Source organism: Muntiacus reevesi, chromosome 3 (genome assembly GCF_963930625.1).
Source record: "Muntiacus reevesi chromosome 3, mMunRee1.1, whole genome shotgun sequence".
NCBI classification, from domain to species: domain Eukaryota; kingdom Metazoa; phylum Chordata; class Mammalia; order Artiodactyla; family Cervidae; genus Muntiacus; species Muntiacus reevesi.
The window spans coordinates 271,020,557-271,041,120 of record NC_089251.1 but is presented as its reverse complement, the minus strand read 5'-3'; the positions used below and the strand labels follow the sequence as shown (position 1 = coordinate 271,041,120).

The 20,564-nt window shown below is 35.1% G+C and overlaps 1 long non-coding RNA gene across 6 annotated transcripts in view; it reads right to left on the bottom strand.

The window, feature by feature from the left end:
* The window catches only part of LOC136165534 (uncharacterized), a 1,046,218-nt gene that overhangs the window by 883,622 nt on the left and 142,032 nt on the right, over window positions 1-20,564 (bottom strand). For all 6 annotated transcript variants that reach the window (XR_010662558.1, XR_010662559.1, XR_010662557.1 and 3 more), the window contains one exon: window positions 14,783-14,935. This is a non-coding gene — a long non-coding RNA (uncharacterized lncRNA). The remainder of the gene's footprint in view (window positions 1-14,782; window positions 14,936-20,564) is intronic.

Below are 20,564 nucleotides of genomic sequence, written 5' to 3'. Positions count from 1 at the left end.
GTTTTTCAAAAAAAAGTTAAGTTTACACAATGCTAATATGGAGCACATAACAGCAACTCTCATAAGCTATAACTGTAATGTTTTCTATTTAAAGTAATATAATAAATAAGTGAGAATTTGACTAATTTTAGATTTCTGAAGGTGGGACTTAGATTACAGTCATTAAAATTTGAATATTAAAAGTTTTAAACTTTTTCAGCTAAATAAGATGGCAACCATTCTTACTAGAATATTTACATTTCAACCAAATGCTTTCTTCACATTTAGAGTCTACGAATTTGATGTTGGTATACAGTTAAAAGTATAGATTTAATAAAACTCAAATATAAGAATAAAAAGTATAATAAAGGAGCAAAGAAAAGCAGTAATTATGCAAAAAATAAATTTAGAGTATAGGGAACTATTGCACGTAGCTTTCAGCTTCTTATTAGTCAAAATAAGAAATATATTATCACTGTGTGGTAACAGGAGGTTGTTCTGAGGGAGAGAGACATTTTCTTAGGCTTGGAATCTGAAGATGAACTTGTTACATAATTTCTGACAACCCAATCGATGATGTCCTCAATAACAACCTATATCAATATTCTATATCAATACTCCGTATCTGATCAATATAAACATAAATGCAAAATAAAGGGTTAAGAGGAAAAAATCAGTAGGTACAAGAAGTATATGATCTATGTCCTTTTTTGTGACTCCTTCCCTAAGCGACCACTATTATTCTCTTATATTTATTTCCAGAGACATTCTATAAAAATGAAAGAATATATGTGTACATATGTACATGTACATTTTAAAACATAAATAATAGCATATTATTATCTGTGCTGTCTTATAACTTTTTACCACTTAAAAGTCTATCTTGGAGATCATTCTTGTACCAGAATATAAAAAGGTCCTATGTGGTTTTTTGCTAGCTGCAAAGATATTTATGAATCCATAAAAGAATAAATAATAACTGGTTCTATGTTAGAGGGCATTTAGGGTCTTTCTAATCTTTTGCTATTATAAACAGTGCTTCATTGAATATACTTATATATAACTTCATTGTACAAATATGCAAGCATGTGTAGATGACAAATTCCTAGGATATGTAAACTTTTAACTTACTGTCCTTACTAGATATTGTACCAATTTATGCTTCTGCCACCTTTGACAATATAAATGCTTCATCAAACCTTTTAGATTCTTTTACATTTCTAGGGTTTAAAAAATGGTATATCATTATGGACTTCCTTGTTTTCAGCCACACTGCACAGCTTGTGGGATCTTAGTTTCCAGACCATGGATGGAACCCCAGCTCATGGCATTAGAAGTGCGGAGTCCTAACCACTGGACCAAAAGGGAATTCCCTATCACTATGGGTTTGTTTGTTGTTGTTTTTTTTTTTCACTATGGTTTTAATTTGATTTCTTTTAGTATAGGTAAGTGTAAGCATTTTTCCAAGTTTAAAACCCATTTTTATTTCCTTTTCTGTGACTTTTTCTTATTTATAGGACCTCTTCTGTATTAAGAATGATAGTACTCTGTCAGTTATAAATATATTTTCTCAGTGACTCACTTGAATATGAGGATATTTTTTATTACAGCTTCTGGGCTTCACTCTTACCGAGTCATTCCCCACTCTGACTCTGTTATTAATACTTTAAAATTCTATTTGATTGTATTTTCTTGATGAATAAGTATGCATGTATGTGGAAGGTTCTACTCTTGCTAAACTTTCCATTCTTTACTGAGAAGCAACTTAAAAAATAAGAATAAGCCTTCACTTTTTGCTGCGGCAACCTCAGTAGTGGGGGAATTCATGGGAAGAAGCCAGCTCCTGGTTACGATGTGCCAACCTGGGGCAGAGGTGCTGACCAATGAGAAGCTGCCCTCTCCCTTCCATTTTTGACAACAGGAGCAGGAGAAAGCAGTGCAGAAATCCTGAACCCCTTCCACAGGCTGGGTATTACCACTAGCAAAAACATGAGATCTGATCCTATTTTTTTAATGATCCCTGGTGAGCACCTGCAGGACCCACCAGGACCAAGGCAAGGGAACAAGGGACAGAGGGAGATGCTATTTCTTCTGATTAATCTTCAATAAATTGGCCTATTTAATCAAGATCTGGTGCTAAAAGTGCTCAAATGAATAAGCTAATTTTAGTGATGGTACTGGAGTGAGAAAAACGTTAAGGAGAATAGGGCCAAGTTGTTGCTATCAAGTTTTAAGACTGAACTCTGGCAAAATACTCTTGGGAAGCCAAAGTCAAGAGCCAACATGGTAACAAGTGGCTAACTGATAGGAACTGATCTTATAACTCAAATCACTGTATTTAAGGCTCAAAACTGAAACAAGGCACAGACTCAGAAGCTGGTGGGTCTTTGTTGTTTAGCATATTGAAGGCGTATTTAGTGACTGTCAACAGTCTTCTTTAAAATGTAAATGTTAGCTAGGAAGTTAGACATAAACAAGGGGAGGCCTGGCTGAAAGGGATGCAAACTGATCTCTGACCTCCATCCCAGACACACCCATGAGAGCTCACAGATGCTACAAAATAACCACAGAGACTTTTCAACACATGGGCCCTGGGCACACAGTGGACAGAAAACCACCATAGGGACTTCTCCAAGTAACTTTAGGCAGTTAGGGGACCATTAAGGGCTCATGAATATTCTACATCTAATTATAAGATGGCATTAGGCGAAGACACATGGGAAGGCATAAACAACACAGCCTGCTGTTATATAACTTGAAACTGTCAATCGGCCTTGAATGTTTGACCATTTGCATTCCTCTCATTGATTGGTGGCGGGTACAAGCCCTACTCTGCACCAGGCATGTCCAAAAGGAGGAGACTGGACACATCAAAGAGGACCAAGAGGGATCCACAGGGAAGATGAGGAGGGCTCCTTTGGGAGTATCTTACTAATAAAAGGTCTGTCCGCTTGAGCTGAACTGAGCTGTAACTTGCCTGATGTTCTATACCTTTTGGTCCATTGCTCCAAATTTTTGCTGCAATGAGACAAGAACCAAGGAAGATAAATAAACTCATCTGACATAAATTTCATGTCTTCTTAGTCCTCTAGCTAACTCAGGATCATCTAGAAGAACATGGCACATGTATCAGGCATTTAAATATTTGTTAAAAAGTATTACTGGCTAATGTGACAATAACTATTTGGGTGTATCAGACAAGAGTACTAAGGAGTTTTTAAAAAATATCTAATTTCATCCTCACAACATCTTTTAACTGGAAAACTGAGGTTCAAAAAGGTCATGGAGCTTCCCTGGCTGCAGAGCGGTTAAGAATCCTCCTGCCAGCGCAGGGACTCAGGTCTGACCCCTGGTCCTGGAAGATCCCACATGCCCAGAGGGTAACTAAGCCCACGCGTCACAACCACTGAAGCCTGTGCTCCCTAGAGCCCGTGTGGCAGAACAAGACCCCATTCTCTGCAACTAGAGAAAGCACCTGTGCAGCAAGGAATACCCAACACAGTCAAAAACAAAAATAAATTAAGAAAAAAAAAAAGGGTGTGCATCTGGGCTTGAGTTCTGGCTTGAGTGTTTTCTAACACTTACGTCACTTAAACTTACTGTATCTATAGGTAATACAGAGAACAAGGAAAAAAAGATACAGAGATAGTTCTCTGACTTAAGGGATGTCTAGAAAGAAAGAACAGAAAAACAGAGGGGGTAAAATCATCAAAGAAATAACAGAATTTTCAAAAGTTGAAGAAAATAAATTTCCAGATCAAAAGGGCACAGTGAGTAGTATCCAGTATGATGAATCAAGAAAACACATATCAAGGTACTCTAAAAACTTCAGAAAAATGACTTCCTGCAAAGGAACGTGAATTAAGACTGATATGCAATTTCTCATCAGTGACACTGATTATAAAGAAGGAAAATGAGTTTGAGCCTAGACCTAGCCAAACTATCATTCAAGTACAAGAGCAAAACACAGATTTTGTCCCATAAACAAGGGCTAAATCTACCTTCAAACAACAGTGGGAGCCAGGAGGACACAGGGTATTGACAACTACATACACACACACTCTTTGTGAATAAAATTAGGCCTTTATCACATAAAGCAAAGTAAGTTCTTAGGAAAACTGGCATGCTCACATGCCTCTTGACAGAGTTCAAAGGGGACAAAGCGATGGAAGAATGTACACTCCAATTAGCTTCTGGTTTTTCAGGACACTGTTTCCTAGACTCTCAGAAAGAGTCCTGGTTCAAGATATGAAACAGAGATTCACTGAAACTCAAGAGATTAAAGAAAGCTTAACACTATTTCTGGCCCATGATTATTGTTATTTTTAGAGATGTACACATCTAAAACCAGAGAGAAAGTAGTAAAAGGTCTTTTGACTCTCAATGAGATATGCTGGGTATTTTCCATATGTTAATATCCATTGTTCATAACTCCACAAGGTAGAACCATATTCCTATTTTACAGAAGGAAATGACACAAAAATTTAAAGACTTGACCAAGATCCCAGAGCATTTATGCAAATTAACATTTATACATTTGAGTATTTCTTGAAAGTCTAATAGAACTTTTAGGAATATCAATATAATATGGTATTAATCATGCAAAAGGAATTTATAATCTCATAGGACGTACAAAAATACTTGACCAAGTGCTTGGTAACTATATATTCTGATACTTGTAGTGTGATGATTTTAACTTCAAGAAGAAAAGAATTAACACACTAGCTCTTAGAAAGGAGAACTGATTCTCTATCAGGCAACATTTTTTTAAGAAACCAAAACTGATAAACTGCTTCATTTGTGACTCCTTGAAATAGGTCTTTAATAATGGAAACCAGTCACCTTATACTGAATCTGGTAGTCATTTAATTCATTTGAAAAGATAGCCAAAAAGTCAATCAAAACGCATTACATATTTTAGCCACTGTGATTATGCATACTATTCGTACATTATTCACTGTACAGAGCATCTGAGCACTGGAGTCCCAAGAAGCTGCCTCCTTCACGTTTTCAGGTGTAAGGTAAGGACGCCCAGTAATTCATCACTCTGAGACAATGAATGGAAAATGCTCTCTAAGTGCTGCTTGTGATCCTCCAACACACGCTTCATAACTCCTATTCTGTATTGCCACAAAACGACAAAATCTAGCAAAAATTGGAGCATAAAAGTTTACTACTTAATGAAGAAATGTTACCTCTCTTTTTCAAGTTCTTCTAAATAACCGGTATTTTCTCTGCTTCCATTTACAAACCCTCTTCATGGAAATGAACCCATAGGAACGGGACTGCACTCTCCTGAGCGACTAGATACAGATCCTTCTCGGCTTCCGTAAGAATGGAGGGACATTTTTGGACCGTAGTTTCACTCCAGGGAAATTACTGCTATCTAAGTTAAGTTCTAAATAAAATACAGACAAGTTTTTATAAAACAACTGCTTTAAGTGATCTAAAATATTGCTAATGTATTATATTATCTTTTAATAATGAAACCTTAGGTTCACATTTAGCCCTCAAATTTTAAACCATTTTATAATTGAAATACATTATATATATATCACATAAAGTATGCAGGAGTACTAAATTATTGCAGTTATTGAGCAGCAGATCTATACAGGGACAGAAGAAATCCTTATCTCAAATGCTGATGACCAGAAAAATTCACTGACTACTGGTTCTAAAACAGAAACGTCCTGGAAAAAAAAAAAAAAAAAAAACACCAGGTCAAAGCACTTATAAAAGGGTACATTTGTGGTGGTGACCATCTTGCAATATACACAAATATTGGGTCATTAAAAAATAAAAAGTGTTCACCTTTTGGTTTAGAGGCCTGCAACTATAGATTTCTTTTTTTTTTTTTTTTTTTTTTTTAAATATTATTTTATTAGTTGGAGGCCAATCACTTTACAACATTTCAGTGGGTTTTGAAAATATACAAGCAACTCCTGAAGCTCAATTCCAGAAAAATAAACGACCCAATCAAAAAATGGGCCAAAGAACTAAACAGACATTTCTCCAAAGAAGACATACAGATGGCTAACAAACACATGAAAAGATGCTCAACATCACTCATCATCAGAGAAATGCAAATCAAAACCACAATGAGATACCATTACACGCCAGTCAGGATGGCTGCTATCCAAAAGTCTACAAGCAATAAATGCTGGAGAGGGTGTGGAGAAAAGGGAACCCTCTTACACTGTTGGTGGGAATGCAAACTAGTACAGCCACTATGGAAAACAGTGTGGATATTTCTTAAAAAACTGGAAATAGAACTGCCATATGACCCAGCAATACCACTTCTAGGCATACACACTGAGGAATCCAGATCTGAAAGAGACACGTGCACCCCAATGTTCATCGCAGCACTGTTTATAATAGCCAGGACATGGAAGCAACCCAGATGCCCTGCAACTATAGATTTCTATCAGAGAAAGCCACAAATGTATATGAGTGAATGAACAATTATTTATGAACAGAATAGCTAAACTTTCCCTCCAAGATAGCTTGAGTCAGTCTGGTGGGGAAAAAGTATGTTAAAGAAAAATTAGACAGAATGTGCTTTCTTAGATTCCTACTAAGTAATAATATATTTGGGGATCCAAAAGTAATTTCTCTGCCCATCTTCAATTACAATTAAAACTTACTGATTTGACATTTGAATTTTTAAGTGATAAAACAAGAAAGACATTCTTTTAAAATTCTATTTAAAATGGCTTAAAATCAGTGTTGTGTGTATATAAGTGCAAAGATAAAGCACTTCTATTCTGAATGGAACAAAGAAGGGCACTGACTCCTTCAAATGAAGCAATGGGTCCAGTCTATAGCATAAAGCTTAATAAAGGCCTACTTAATGACTGGCAAAAGAGCAATGCGTTTTAGAAAGAGCTGAAAATTGTCAAGAAAGGTATCTAAAATAGTTTATTTAAAGGCAGTTAAATGTTATAACTGAAAAAATGACAAGCAAATAGACTTTTTACGTATTTGTACTTTAAAAATTACATCCTAATGCATGAGGCTAAGAAAATCCAACACCAACATTCTAATCAAGAGAAGCTGTATTTGGACACACACACCTAAAGCTGACAACTGGAGCTTAAAAAAATTACTTTAAAACACTTTTTAAAAATTTACCTTTAAGACGCTCTAATAAATCAATCTGTCCAGAAGAAGCCATAGCTTCATCTTCAATACTTCCTTGTAGTTGTTTAAGTACTTCCTGTAAAAAAGAACACAGTATCTCAATATGACGAAATTCTAAATGACTTTTTGAAGATATGATTCTAACTTTCTTGGCATTTAGGTCTGCTGGGGGAAAAAAGTTATTTCAGATCTATCTGAAAACATATAAAATGCAAAGTACTTTACATATATTACCTATTACTAATTATAAATAATAAATTACAGCCCAACAACAACAGTGATACTTTGTGGTGATGGTGATTACAAATAGTCTCCATACAGTATACACGGAATAGTTAAGATATTTGTAACTTCTGAAATAACATAACAAGGTGGATTACTCTCATTTTTCAGACAGACCAACTGAGACTCAAAAGATTTGCTGAAGACAGAAAAACTAAGCTTGTACCAACATGGCCATGAAAGACAGCAAATTAACACATTTAACACCCCAATAAATACCAAGCAGTTATATACTAAATTTATATACATTCTACTACATTGATTTATACTCAGCAGTTAAGTGACTGTATGCTGTCTCCTGACTTTTGGTCCATTGCTTCCTTTCCCATCTAAAGCCTTCTCTCAACAAATTTTTGTCAGAGGAGGTCAAAAACTTTCACTTTCTACTAGTTTTTCTGTATATTCCTTAACAATAATTTATACATATTTTTACATTTTACATATTCTGAGGCATCCCACTCTAGTTCACAGCAAAATCTTTGCTGGCCAAGTAGGATTCCAAATGCAAAACAATGTATTTGAACAGTTACAATCCTATAGCTATGGGCAGTGTTCCTCTATGTGAAAAAGGATCCATAAATAGATTGAAAAGAAAATCTGTCAAAAAGAGTAAATATAGTAAAGACTATGTCAGTGGTTTACCTTGATAGTGACATTAGAAGCATTAAGAAAAGAATTCCTATGTTAACAATAAGAAATAGCCTGTGACCTTAATGATCTGACCTTCAAATAAAGACCATGTTGGAAGTTAAAAGGCTTAGATAAGTAGATGTGGGAACGTGGAGGTGACTGTTATTTATAGTCAGAAATTGTGTCAGTGTATCACAACTGTGGGATAGGAAATAAATTTGCACAGGGATGTCTTTCTTGAATGAATGTAGATTACTATAAACATCAGGACACAATTCTCTTCCACAAAGTTTGAGAATTACCACTGAAAACTACCTGCAGTTTTCAGGATCCTGGGTCTCCTTCCATCCACTGCAGCTTGTAATTCAAAGATCTTTTAATCTTATCCTATTTCTTACAATTCGCAGGCTCACAATTCAACAGCTACCTTTCTCAAGGAACTATCAGTGGTATGCATTCTAGGCTTAATATCTCTTATTAGCCATCTCTTCTCTATTTTTATGTCATTATCCTGACTATTGACCCCACCAAAACTACTAAAATAATCTCCTAAATGGTCCTACCTTGCATAGAACTAACAGATTAATAAGACTTTTAAAGCACAGCTCTGATCAGGTCTTTCTTTATAGATGATCCTTCTCTACAGCCTATCATCAAGGTGTTAACAGTGAGTATTCTATAGAAGTTGGGATTACAAGCAATTTTTGGTTTTGGTTTCCTCATTTTAAAACAACAGATATTATCAAAACAAATACTGTTTTCAGAAAAAGTACAAGCATTTAAGAATTCAAAAGCAACAATTAAAAGAAATCCCTGTATATGTCATAGGACATATACTTAATTTTTGAAAATTAATGGCACATTATTGGTTTTTAAAAAACATATTAAAAAGAAGGAAAAATTAAAATAACACCAACAACAGAAATGAAAAGGCGATGTACAACAATAAAGGATTAAATAAATTTATGGCATTAGCCGAACAACGGCATATTATACATCTGTGAAAATACTATAAAATACTTAATGACATGAAATGATAGCTATATTAAATTAAAAAGCATGCTGCAAAATATGATCCCATTGAATGCATGCTTGCATAAAATGCAGAGAGAAAAATATACACATTATCAAAGGTTACCAACATTAAAAAAATGTTTTTAAATGGGTGAGCTTGATCTCTTTCTGTCTGTATTTCCTAAATTTTAAAGAGAGTGAATATACATAACTTGTAAGTTTTAAGTTTCTGTGCATATGGCTAGAAGTCTATTGATAAAAGCAATTACCATAAAGTAAATAAAATTATGGAAATTTATAAAGTTTAGAAAATTAAAATTTCAAAGCATCTATCTTGGAAAAGCTACTTATTCCAATGTGTTCTCCTAAATTATTCTTGTAAATTCTGAGTTATGAATCTCAAAAATACGCAGTTAATTTATAGATCCAGTTACTTTGTCTCAAGATGACACCACCCAGCATGACTACATTACTATTTTCTTGTGAACAGTTTGTGTCTATTCCATAATAAAAATTAAGCTCATTTCTTTTCTGTTTTACTGAGACAGAACATACATGTGAAAAGCACGCCAATCTTAAATTTCTTATATAATCCAAGTATCCATGTAATTGCCACCCAGGGAAGACACAAAACATTTCCAGTATCACAGAAGGTTCCCTTTTGCCCCTTATCAATCAGTATTCATTCTCCAGAAGTAATCAGTACTCTGATTTTTGTTATCAGTTAGTTGGCCTCCTTGTGAATTGCATATAAATGAAATTATACAGTATACAGCCTTTTGTGTCTCGTGGTTTTTGCTCATCAAAATCTCTATGACACTCATCCATGCTGTTGTATGTATCAGTTATTTAATACTGTGTAGTTGTCCACTGTATGAATAGATCTCCACTGATACATCCCTTATCCTTTTGATGGGCATTTGGGTTGTTGCCAGTTTGGAGGCTATTGTGAAGAATGCTACTATGTACGTTCTTGCACTTATCTCCAGGTGGACACACGTACTCACTTCTCTTGAATATATATCTGGAGGTTTAAACCCTGAGTCACAGTGATTAAAAGAAACTGCTGAGTGGTTTTTCAAAGTGTTTGTGCCATTTTATACTCCTACCAGCAAGGTTTAAGTTTGAGTCTTCTTAATTATAGGTTCCAATTCTCTGTTGAGATTTTCTGACTCTTTATCCACTTAATCCATCATTTTTATCAAAACATTTAAAATAATTATGTTAAAATCCTTGACTGTTACTTGCTTACAACATGTGGATCATCTTGGGATTTGCTTCTATTAACTATTTGTTCTGTTGGTTATCAGTCATTTTCCTATTTCTTTGTATTTCTTGTAACTTTTAACCGTATGCCAGTCATTATACATACAAGAGCAGGAAAGACTTGAGATTAGAGTTTCCCTTACAGAGTTTGCCCTTTCCACCACTGGGGTCTGATTTCCTTCAACCAATAACTGAAAATGGGTTGCAGATGCAGTTTAAGTGAAATTCATATGAGATTCCCTAATAGCTCAGTTGGTGAAGAATCTGCCTGCAATGTGGGAGACCTGGGTTCGATCCCTGGGTTGGGAAGATCCCCTGGAGAAGGGAAAGGTTACCCACTCCAGTATTCTGGCCTGGAGAATTCCATGGACTGGATAGTCCATGGGGTTGCAAAGGGTTGGACATGACTGAACGACTTTCGCTTTCACATCTGATTTGGTTTGCTGAGTTCTCTGAATGTATCTCTTCTCTTACACTGAGGCTGAGACCTGCTTTAGCAGGACACTGCCTCTTAATGATCTGCTTCCTAGCCCTCCCGGGCATCTTCCCCCCAACAAGACTCAGCTAACACCCCATGCATTTGGAGAGAATGTGAGACACTAGTCATACACTTGGAGCCCTGCTAAATGTCAATGCTTTGCACATGTCCACGTCTTTGCCCAACGGTTTCCTTCCTCCAGTGGAGTCTCAATGCCTGTGCCAATGATTAATTATCGGTGTGTTACAGAATCAGTAAATACCCCTGGGGAAGAAAATTACTGGTGATCTCAGCTCATCTAGAAAGGACTCTTTCCTCTTAGGAATTTTAGTTAGTATAGTTCTTGATGATTTCACAGTTCTCCAATGTCCTTAAAAGAATGGTTTTTGTTTTTATCCAGTGTTTTCTAATTGCTGCGGTAGGGCTGATCAATTGCTTGGGGTTGCATACTTAATACAGCCTAAAAAGAAGTCCTTAATTTCAAAGAGGTTTTTAAAAGATGCAGCACAACTACAAAGCAATTCCAAACAAAATATTTCAAAAAATGTTTTGAGAAATGACAGTTTTTAAAATAAATATGTAATTTTAAAGGAGAGAATATTCATTTGTATTTATAAATTCTGGAAGTTTGGTTTTAAAAAATTAATCATATAATCAAACTTTATTTTTAAAAAGTTAAGATTTTAGAAACATGAGAGAATTAATTATTACAGACAAATATACTGTGGTCATATAAGTGAATAGAAAATATGAATGAGTAACTGTGTCATTTCAAGGGAGTTTTCAACTTGATCCACTTCTGTTTTCCTCACTATGTCACAGTTACTGATATTTTTTATTACTAGATAAAAGTATACTTGGTAATTAAATCTTCAAAATAAATTATGAACTGTGCCAATTTGAATTTTTACTTCTCATTTTTTTCTTACACTCTGAAAATACAAGATACTCTCCATATACATGGTTTTATAGTTAAAACAATTTATAAATACTTCATTTTGCTAAAATACAAGAGATATAAATGGTTGGTTAATATTTTACCTAGATATATTTTTCTACACCATGCCATCTTTCAATTTAAATGCTTCATACTTCACCATATTTTGGAGAAGAAAATGGCAACCAATGCAGTCCTCCTGCCTGAAGAATTCCATGGACAGAGGAGCGGGACAGGTGCAGTCCATGGAGTCACAGAGAGTCGGATACGACCGTGCAACTAACTTAATTTTTCACCATATTTATCATGCTGCGATGCTCAGCATTTTAAAGTAAATCACATTGACTTCCTGCCCTGGAGTAAGAAGTATACTATATAATTTCCCTTAAGTTTAGCTATAATTGCTGCATTCTTATTCTAAATCCCACAAAATCTGCAGTTTATTTTAATCACAGAAGCATCAAGTATATCCATAAATGTAGAGAATAATGTAATGAACTCCTATGTATCCTCATGTTAGTTCAAACATTATCAACTCATGGGCTTCTTTCATCTATGCTTATAACCACTTCGTCCATTCCCCCTCAACCCAAATTTATTTGAAAAACAAATCTCAGTCATCATACTGTTTCTTCTCTAAAAAAATTCTACATGTATATTTAAAAAGGGATTCTTCCTAAACACAACCACAATGCCATCATTAGAACTACAAAATAAACATTTTCTTAATATTCTCAAATACAGTCAATGCTCACATTTCCTTAACTGCTGTACACATATTTCCCTGACTGTCACACACACACAGAATATTTTTATACTATCAATGACATGTAATCAATAACAAAGCAGTATTCTCTTTTGCCACTAGATGGCACTACTGTATAAATTTCAGAAATCCTGAAATAATGTAGTTGAAAGAGACACACCTTGCCATCCACAGGGTGGACACATTACACAGGAACGATCAGCAAACATAATACAAGATCATATGATGTATTACAAAGTCTAAAAAGTTATTTTTTTGAAAAATAACCATTGTTTCGGATTAACTTTAATCCAATGTAGTAAGTTCCAATGTTTCCAAGTGTCTTCATTCACACATCAGTATTTTAAGACAAAATAAACAGAGCATGGTTTCCTGTTAGTACTATAAAGCTGCTGCTGCTTCTTTTTTTTCAAAAAGCTTCTTGAAAGGAGATACATAAATAACTTCAGTATAAGGGCATAACTGCTATGATACCATACACTAAATCCTGAGGAAATATGTGGATGGCTTTGCAAGGATGTCTGTAAAAACACTCACTGAGCAGTAATCAATTCATGGTTGAATTCAGACATATCTTAAATACTAATATTCATGATGTATATTCATGACCTCATTCCTAAGAGGCCAACCTGGTATTCCATTGCAGAAATTTAAGGATCTGCCTTATAGTGTTACTCTGAGAGACATTCCACATTTCAGCATTTCCATCCATGGAGATAGATCTAAAGGTATGTTAAAATGTTTCACCAAAATGAAGTTTCAATTTGCTCAAGTAGTTTATAAAAATAAAAAACTTGAAAAAGGGACTCAGAATTCTGCACAAGAGACATTCAGATAGGTATGCTAGGAAGAATTCTCTACAAAATATACTTCTGAAGCAGATAAACCATTAGTCTTGCTGGGGAATTTAAATTTTGTATCTTTAAACTTTTAAAACCACGTGTCATGAACAATAATTTTAGATACATTATGCTGATCAGTGTTAAAATATCAAGCTACGCTTTTTTAACCTAGTAGGTAATTGATTCACAGCTGTTTTCATGGTTTGCAGTGAGAAAAAAAAAATGCTTCTTTATAGTCTATAGAAAAAAATATTTCTTTATGAAGGATCTGAGATCAGTATCTTGGAGATCTGTCACTGCTACTGCCACAGAAATAGGCAACACAGTAGAAAAGATTTATGCATAGAAGAGAAAGAGAGAGAGAAAAAGAAAGAAAGGTTCAAATGAGTAAAAGGCTAAACTGCTTTGATAGTGAATAAAAAGGCAAAAGAGGAGCAGCTCAATAGTTCAGTAATACACAGAAGCTTGAAGAATAAGAGAGACCTCAAAATGCATGGAAAAAGAAATAGAAGAGAATAATAAATGAATAAGGAATAAGAGTAGTAAGCAGACAGGAAGAAGAGGGTCAGAAACCCAGATGGTAAAATGGCCAAGGCGCAGAAAAAACACGTAGCAAGAAGGATTTTTTTAAAAGAGAAGGAGGTAACAGTTTTGTTGATGACCTCCAGTTCTATTAAATTCAGTGAGAGGAAAATCTGCCTAACTGGAAATTAAAACAGTTAAAGTTTTGACTGCAATTATTTTGAAATAAGAACATATTTTCCCAGTGAACACTGAATATTTTATAACTTTTCATGGAGGTTATCACAGCTTTGCAATGCTATACAGCAAACCAATTTCAGGGCTTGAGTGTCGTGGACATCTTCTGTTAGTGCAATGACTACTTTTTCAAATAAAGCAATTTAATTCCAGAAGGGCACCCGACAGTCTGTAGCTCAGCTTATGGCAAAACCAGAAATAGAATCAGGTACTAATCTTCACTTCGGGACTCTTCTCATTAGGTCACCCCAAATTTCTTGACGATCTATCACTGCAGCACTTAAGTGATGACAAGATCTGAGGGGGTTGGGGATGATGACTATGCTTTGTTTTAATCCTTAAGATAAATTTGGCAGCTGTGAGGCTAGTTTCTGTGAATTACATAGAATGCTCAGCCTCACTATAGTGATGGTAAAGTTGGTCTCTCATTTTTAAGCTTAAAAATAACTAAGGACTAACTACTTAGTCACTGTGGTTTTATAATCATTTTCTTTATATGATTTGCTGGATGAATTAAAAACATCTGGACTGAAAATATCAATGTTAACTTTTGCGAGAAAGAGTTTACAGATTACTGCTTAACTTAAAAAATGCACTTCTAAGTAAGTGAAGTGTCTAACCCAAAGTTTACAGGAAGAAACATGGAATAAAAATGGATAAACTACAATTTAAAGTCACAGTCTTGATACCTTCATATTAGATGCCTCAGTTTCCAGTTTTGTAAGATGATTGAAATTATCTTCTAGCTCTTGTCAAAGATTTGAGTTCTCCATCTTCAGGGCCTCAACTTGCTTTAACAACTGATCATAGGAAGCTGCAGCCATCCTTGGCTACCCCTGGACCTGTAAGGTTAAAAAGGATTTTGAAATTCACTACTGAAAAAATAGAGTGGCTGCTTGTTACAAAGAAAGGGATAAAGAAATAAAACCTCAGAGACATTTAACAAGAACTGTGTTAATGTAGCAGTTTCAGTACCAAAACAACACTGTGTGAGTGGCAGGGCCTTTCTGAGAAGCCGAAATACCGGGGTTTAATGAAAGACAAATAAGAGTTAACATAGAAGAGAACGTCAGTAGTGTTTGAAAAACACCTGCCTTTTCACAGGTGGGTAAGATTTCTATCAGGTTAGAATTTTTTTGAGGTTTCAGAGATATTTTAAATGGTCTTACAGACAAGATTTGGGAAATGCAGTTATTGATAAGAAATATATTTATATTGGTCATATTAATTTATTTCTGGATTTTGCCCAACAGTCACATAATTTTATAGCCCAAATGGATTAATGAGATTAGGTATTGCAGTCTACCACTTTTCATTTGATAAAAGGCTAGTCTTAAACATTATCCATGGGGAAATATGAAGTTCCAAAAAGGCCTCATTAAAAAGGCGGTCATTAAACAAAACAGACACAAGGGAGAGGATTGGATTGAGACTTCAACTCTTTTGGAAAGAAAGATGATAAAAACTGCTAATATAAATTATATTACATTTATCCAAAAGGATGAATACAATAGGCCATGTTATGGCATACGTATCACAGGACCCACTGTGCTCACATTGAGGCTGAAAGACACTTGAAGAAAACAGATGATTTTAGGAGTAGAGACTGTCAAAGAGAAGCGAAGCACAGCCTTGCTATTAATTACATTACCATGAAAGAAAAGGGGAGAAAAGAAAGATACAGATGATAGTCAGGTAATAAGAGGTCCTTGGCCTGAAGAATTAGAGAATGTTAGAAATTATGTTCAGACTACCGAAGTTCCAAAGACCCAGATCCTCTTTGTAGTTTAATTTCTATGGAATAAAATTCTACCTATCTCTTAAGAGTTAAAAAGTATAAGAGTCTGTACTCAAGCAATACTTAATAGATCTGGACATAAAAAAAGTGTTTCTGCAGTAAAAATCCACTATACGAAATAAGGCAGACAAATTACAACACTGGCTAGTCATGACAATATTGTAGTTCAGCAACTGGAAGGGATACCCTAACAAGGGAAATCAAGTGACACAGGTCTCCGTCTGTTCTCCAACAGCTAGGGACAATAAATCTGGAAGGAAACAAGAGTCCTGGGTGGTGGGGATCACCCTCAAAAACCTTCATGACTGAAAAGAGTGAGCGCTAGACTAGTATTTGGGGATCCGGGTCTCAGTTTCAGTCTTGGTCGTGCCTTCACCTTTGCCCCTGAATTTTAACTCATTTCACCATTCGTAAAATGGACATTTACTACCTTTTCTAATATAATTTGCAGGGATATTGTTAGAATTGAGAAACAAAAGGATGGTCTAAAAATAAAAGTCCTGTGTAAGTTATATCATGAAAATACACTTACTATGTAACTTCCTTAGTAAGACCTAAAGTTAATCTACTGTTAAAAGCCTTAGTCCTCTGACCAATCGACAAGAGGTGAAGAAGTAATTCACTCTTTTGAAAAAGGACTGAGAAGGTACATGAGAAACAAAGGAGAAATTCATAGGTGGGATCACTTATCTGTTTTGTGTGCATGCATGCTCAGTTGGGTTTGACTCTTTGCAACTCCATGGACTGCAGCCGATCAGGCTCCTCTGTCCATGGGATGATCCAGGCAAAAATACTGGTGTGGGTTGTCATTTCCTCCTCCAGGGCATCTTCCTGACCCAGGGATTGAACCCCAGTCTCCTGTGCTGGCAAGCGGTTTCTCTACTACTGAGCCACCTGGGAAGCCCTATCTATTTTATACCATACCACTAAGAAGCAGCTCTACCTACAAAGAGGCAGTACATTAAAAATCATGTGACAAAGGTGGGAATCTGACAGCATTTAGTAACATAAGACCTAAAATTCCTCACTCCAAACAAAATCCTAACAGGCAATTTTCCACTAAAATAGTATAAATAAGAGGAAAAGTAATAATACAGGGAAAGAGAAAATTACTGGAATTATGTTTAGACACAGAGGCTATAACCACATACAATCACAAAAAGAGCCAGATGGACAAAATGAGCAAGAGACTACTAAAAGTGCTTTTTACTGGAACAAAAAAGAATTCAACCCTTTAGGTGGACAATTAAAACATACCATTATTTTTTTTCTCTCTCCCTCCAGAATCAAAACATTTAAGTCATTTCTGCTTTAGAAAACAGGATGTTCTCATATAATTTTATGAGAAAAATACGATGTTTCGAGGTAATACTTTGCCTTATGTCCTTTTAATATGTTGCCGCCATACCTAAGTCAAAATTGCTTAATGCAAAATTTAAAAAATCATAAATTTGTTTTAGAAAGCCTTTTAAACAATCACAAGAATTTCATACCAAATATATCGTAAATGCAACTCACCCAGCATCATTTAAAAAAAAAAAAAAACCTCAAAATTTATCTGATGAAATGGGAAAAATCTTTGAATCTTTAAAACATGCTTCTCAGTAAGCGAAAGGGTTAGCTGCTCAGTCCTGTCCAACTCTTTGAGCGCCATGGATTGGAGCACGCCAGGCTCCTCTGTCGACGGAATTCTCTAGGCAAGCATACTGGAGAAGGGAGTCAATCTCTTTTTCAATGGATGTTCCTGATCCAGGGACAGAACTCAGGTCTCCAGCATTGGATTCTTTCTGAGTCACCAGGGAGACAGGGTGTGCACTAAAAGGATTCTCACCCCTTAAGAGCAGGGTAGGGGAGAAGAGAGTTTTATAAAAGGACTGTTATCTAGACTTTTATCCAAATGGTCACTAGAAACAAATCTACAAGGACCCTAAGATATTAACGCAAGGAGGCAGAAAAGTTTAGGTAGGTAAGGGATACACAATTAGAATTAAATCTGAAAGATTCTTTATTATAAATTAAGAAGTTTGGGATTTTAAAAAAATTAGTTAAACTGCTTTTATTCATTTGGTTTAATGAATTTTAAAAAAAATGTATTTGTCAGTACTATCAGATGGTAATGAAAAAAAAAAAAAAAAGAAAATATCAATGCAAAAAGAAACCAAAAGAATCATAGAAGACTACTTTGCTCAAGTCTATGTAAGCAAACTTGAAAACCAAATGAAATAGATAATTTACTAGAAAGTGTACTTTTGATACAAACTACTTTGATAAAAACTAACCGCAAGAGATGGAAAATCTAAAATTTACAACAAAAGTCACTGTTGTAAAACTGATATCACCCAACACATTAATAGAGCTACATAGAAGAAAAATATTATCATGCCGAAGGTGATGAAAAGACGCCTTAAAAACTCAATGCCCATTCTTATTGAAAATACTGGATATAAAAGCACACTTTTTAAACACAATATATTTCAGACCCACAATAAGCCAGCACCACCCGATGAGGAAATACTAGATATACTATATTACTAAAGTCAGGGAAAGCCCCATTTTTACCACTGTTACTCATTTTTATCAGTCAACACAGAGAATGAAATTAGAAAGGAATACTACTGGTAGGGGTACAATTAAATAACTAGAATATCCAAAAGAACCAACTAAATATTACTACAACAAGATAATCTAGTAGTTTAGTCAAGTACAAAACATAAAGAAATCTTTCCTTTATATGTACAAAGAGAAACCAGATAAACGATAAAATGAAAGAAAAGATCTTATCTATAATTTTAAAAAAACAGGCATAAACTGAATAAAGAGTTCAAAACATGTATGAGAAAAACTATGGAACACTTCTGAGAGACACAAAGGTAGATTTCAACAAATGGAAAGACATATCTTGTTTCTGTACTAAAGATTCAGTAGCATAATGATGTCCTTTCTCCCTGAGTTAATTTTACATGGTCCCCAAATAAATACTATATAAATTTTTTTTTTATTTTGTTTGCTACAGCTAGACAACTGGAAAGAAAAAACAAGCAAAAAAAAGGGAAAATATGAAGGGAAGAGCAAGAGTATTCCTATGACATATTAAATAATTGCTGCAAAGCCATTATAAGTAAAAGAGTACGAAGTCAAATGTACTGTATCAGTAAGCTAATTTCTTAGCTCTTATCATTATACTATGGATATATAAGATGTTAACATTAGGAGAAACTAACTGAAGGGTACATAGGAACTCTCTTATTTTTCTCTTTTATAAGTACAAAGTCATTTAAAAATAAAAAGACTTTAAAAAGCTAGGATACTGGCAGATCAACCAAGGGAACACATTTTTTTAAATTCCAGAAGTATATGAAAAGTTAGTCATAGTAAAGGTAGCATCTCAAAGACATGTAAGAAGATGAACTTGAAATAAGCGGCAAGCATATGACCCAGCAATCCCACTTCTGGGCATACACACCGAGGAAACCAGATCTGAAAGAGACACGTGCACCCCAATGTTCATCGCAGCACTGTTTATAATAGCCAGGACATGGAAGCAACCTAGATGCCCATCAGCAGACGAACGGATAAGGAAGCTGTGGTCCATATACACCATGGAATATTACTCAGCCATTAAAAAGAATTCATTTGAATCAGTTCTAATGAGATGGATGAAATTGGAGCCCATTATACAGAATGAAGTAAGACAGAGAGATAAAGAACATTGCAGCATACTAACACATATATATGGAATTTAGAAAGATGGTAATGATAACCCTATACGCAAAACAGAAAAAGAGACACAGATGTACAGAACAGACTTTTGGACTCTGTGGGAGAAGGCGAGGGTGGGATGTTTCGAGAGAACAGCATCGACACATGTATATTATCTATGGTGAAAGAGATCACCAGCCCAGGTTGCATGCATGAGACAAGTGCTCGGGGCTGGTGCACTGGGAAGACCCAGAGGGATCGGGTGGAGAGGGAGGTGGGAGGGGGGATCGAGATGGGGAACACATGTGTATCCATGGCTGATTCATGTCAATGTATGACAAAACCCACTACAATACTGTAAAGTAATTAGCCTCCAACTAATAAAAATAAATGAAAAATAAATAAATAAATAAGTGGCAAGGGCAGCAGGGCAGCCATGAGGAAGCATAAGACGGCACCTATCTCTCAAACTGCACATTAGGGTAAGTTATAGAAGAAACAGGGGTTCAAGTGCTAACAACATCACATGGCATTTAAATTACAGAAGAGAGTTGTGTTTGTAATTAAAAATACTTAAATGGAACATACCCTCTTCCAAGGAGGCTATTATAGAGCAACGAACATTTTAATTTCAACTTATTTGTGAAAGGGTAAGGCACATGGAAGGCTTGTTGGACCTCTGAAATGATTATGTCTATTACTACAATAGGGTTAATAAATCAAGTTCTTAGGTTATATCAAACAAATGGGACAGGTTTTTACTGGGAAAAAAGCATAACTACTTTTAATTAAACAGGATACATCCATGAAGTGGAATATTACACTGGCATTAAAAATGAGGTTGATGTACAAACAAACAAAAAGAAGAGAGAAAACAAGAGAGTATAGATCACTACGTCTCATACTGTTCATCCTGTTTTAGTAAAAAATAAAAGGGTTGTAAAAAGATAAAAATGTCATTGAGAAAAAGTACA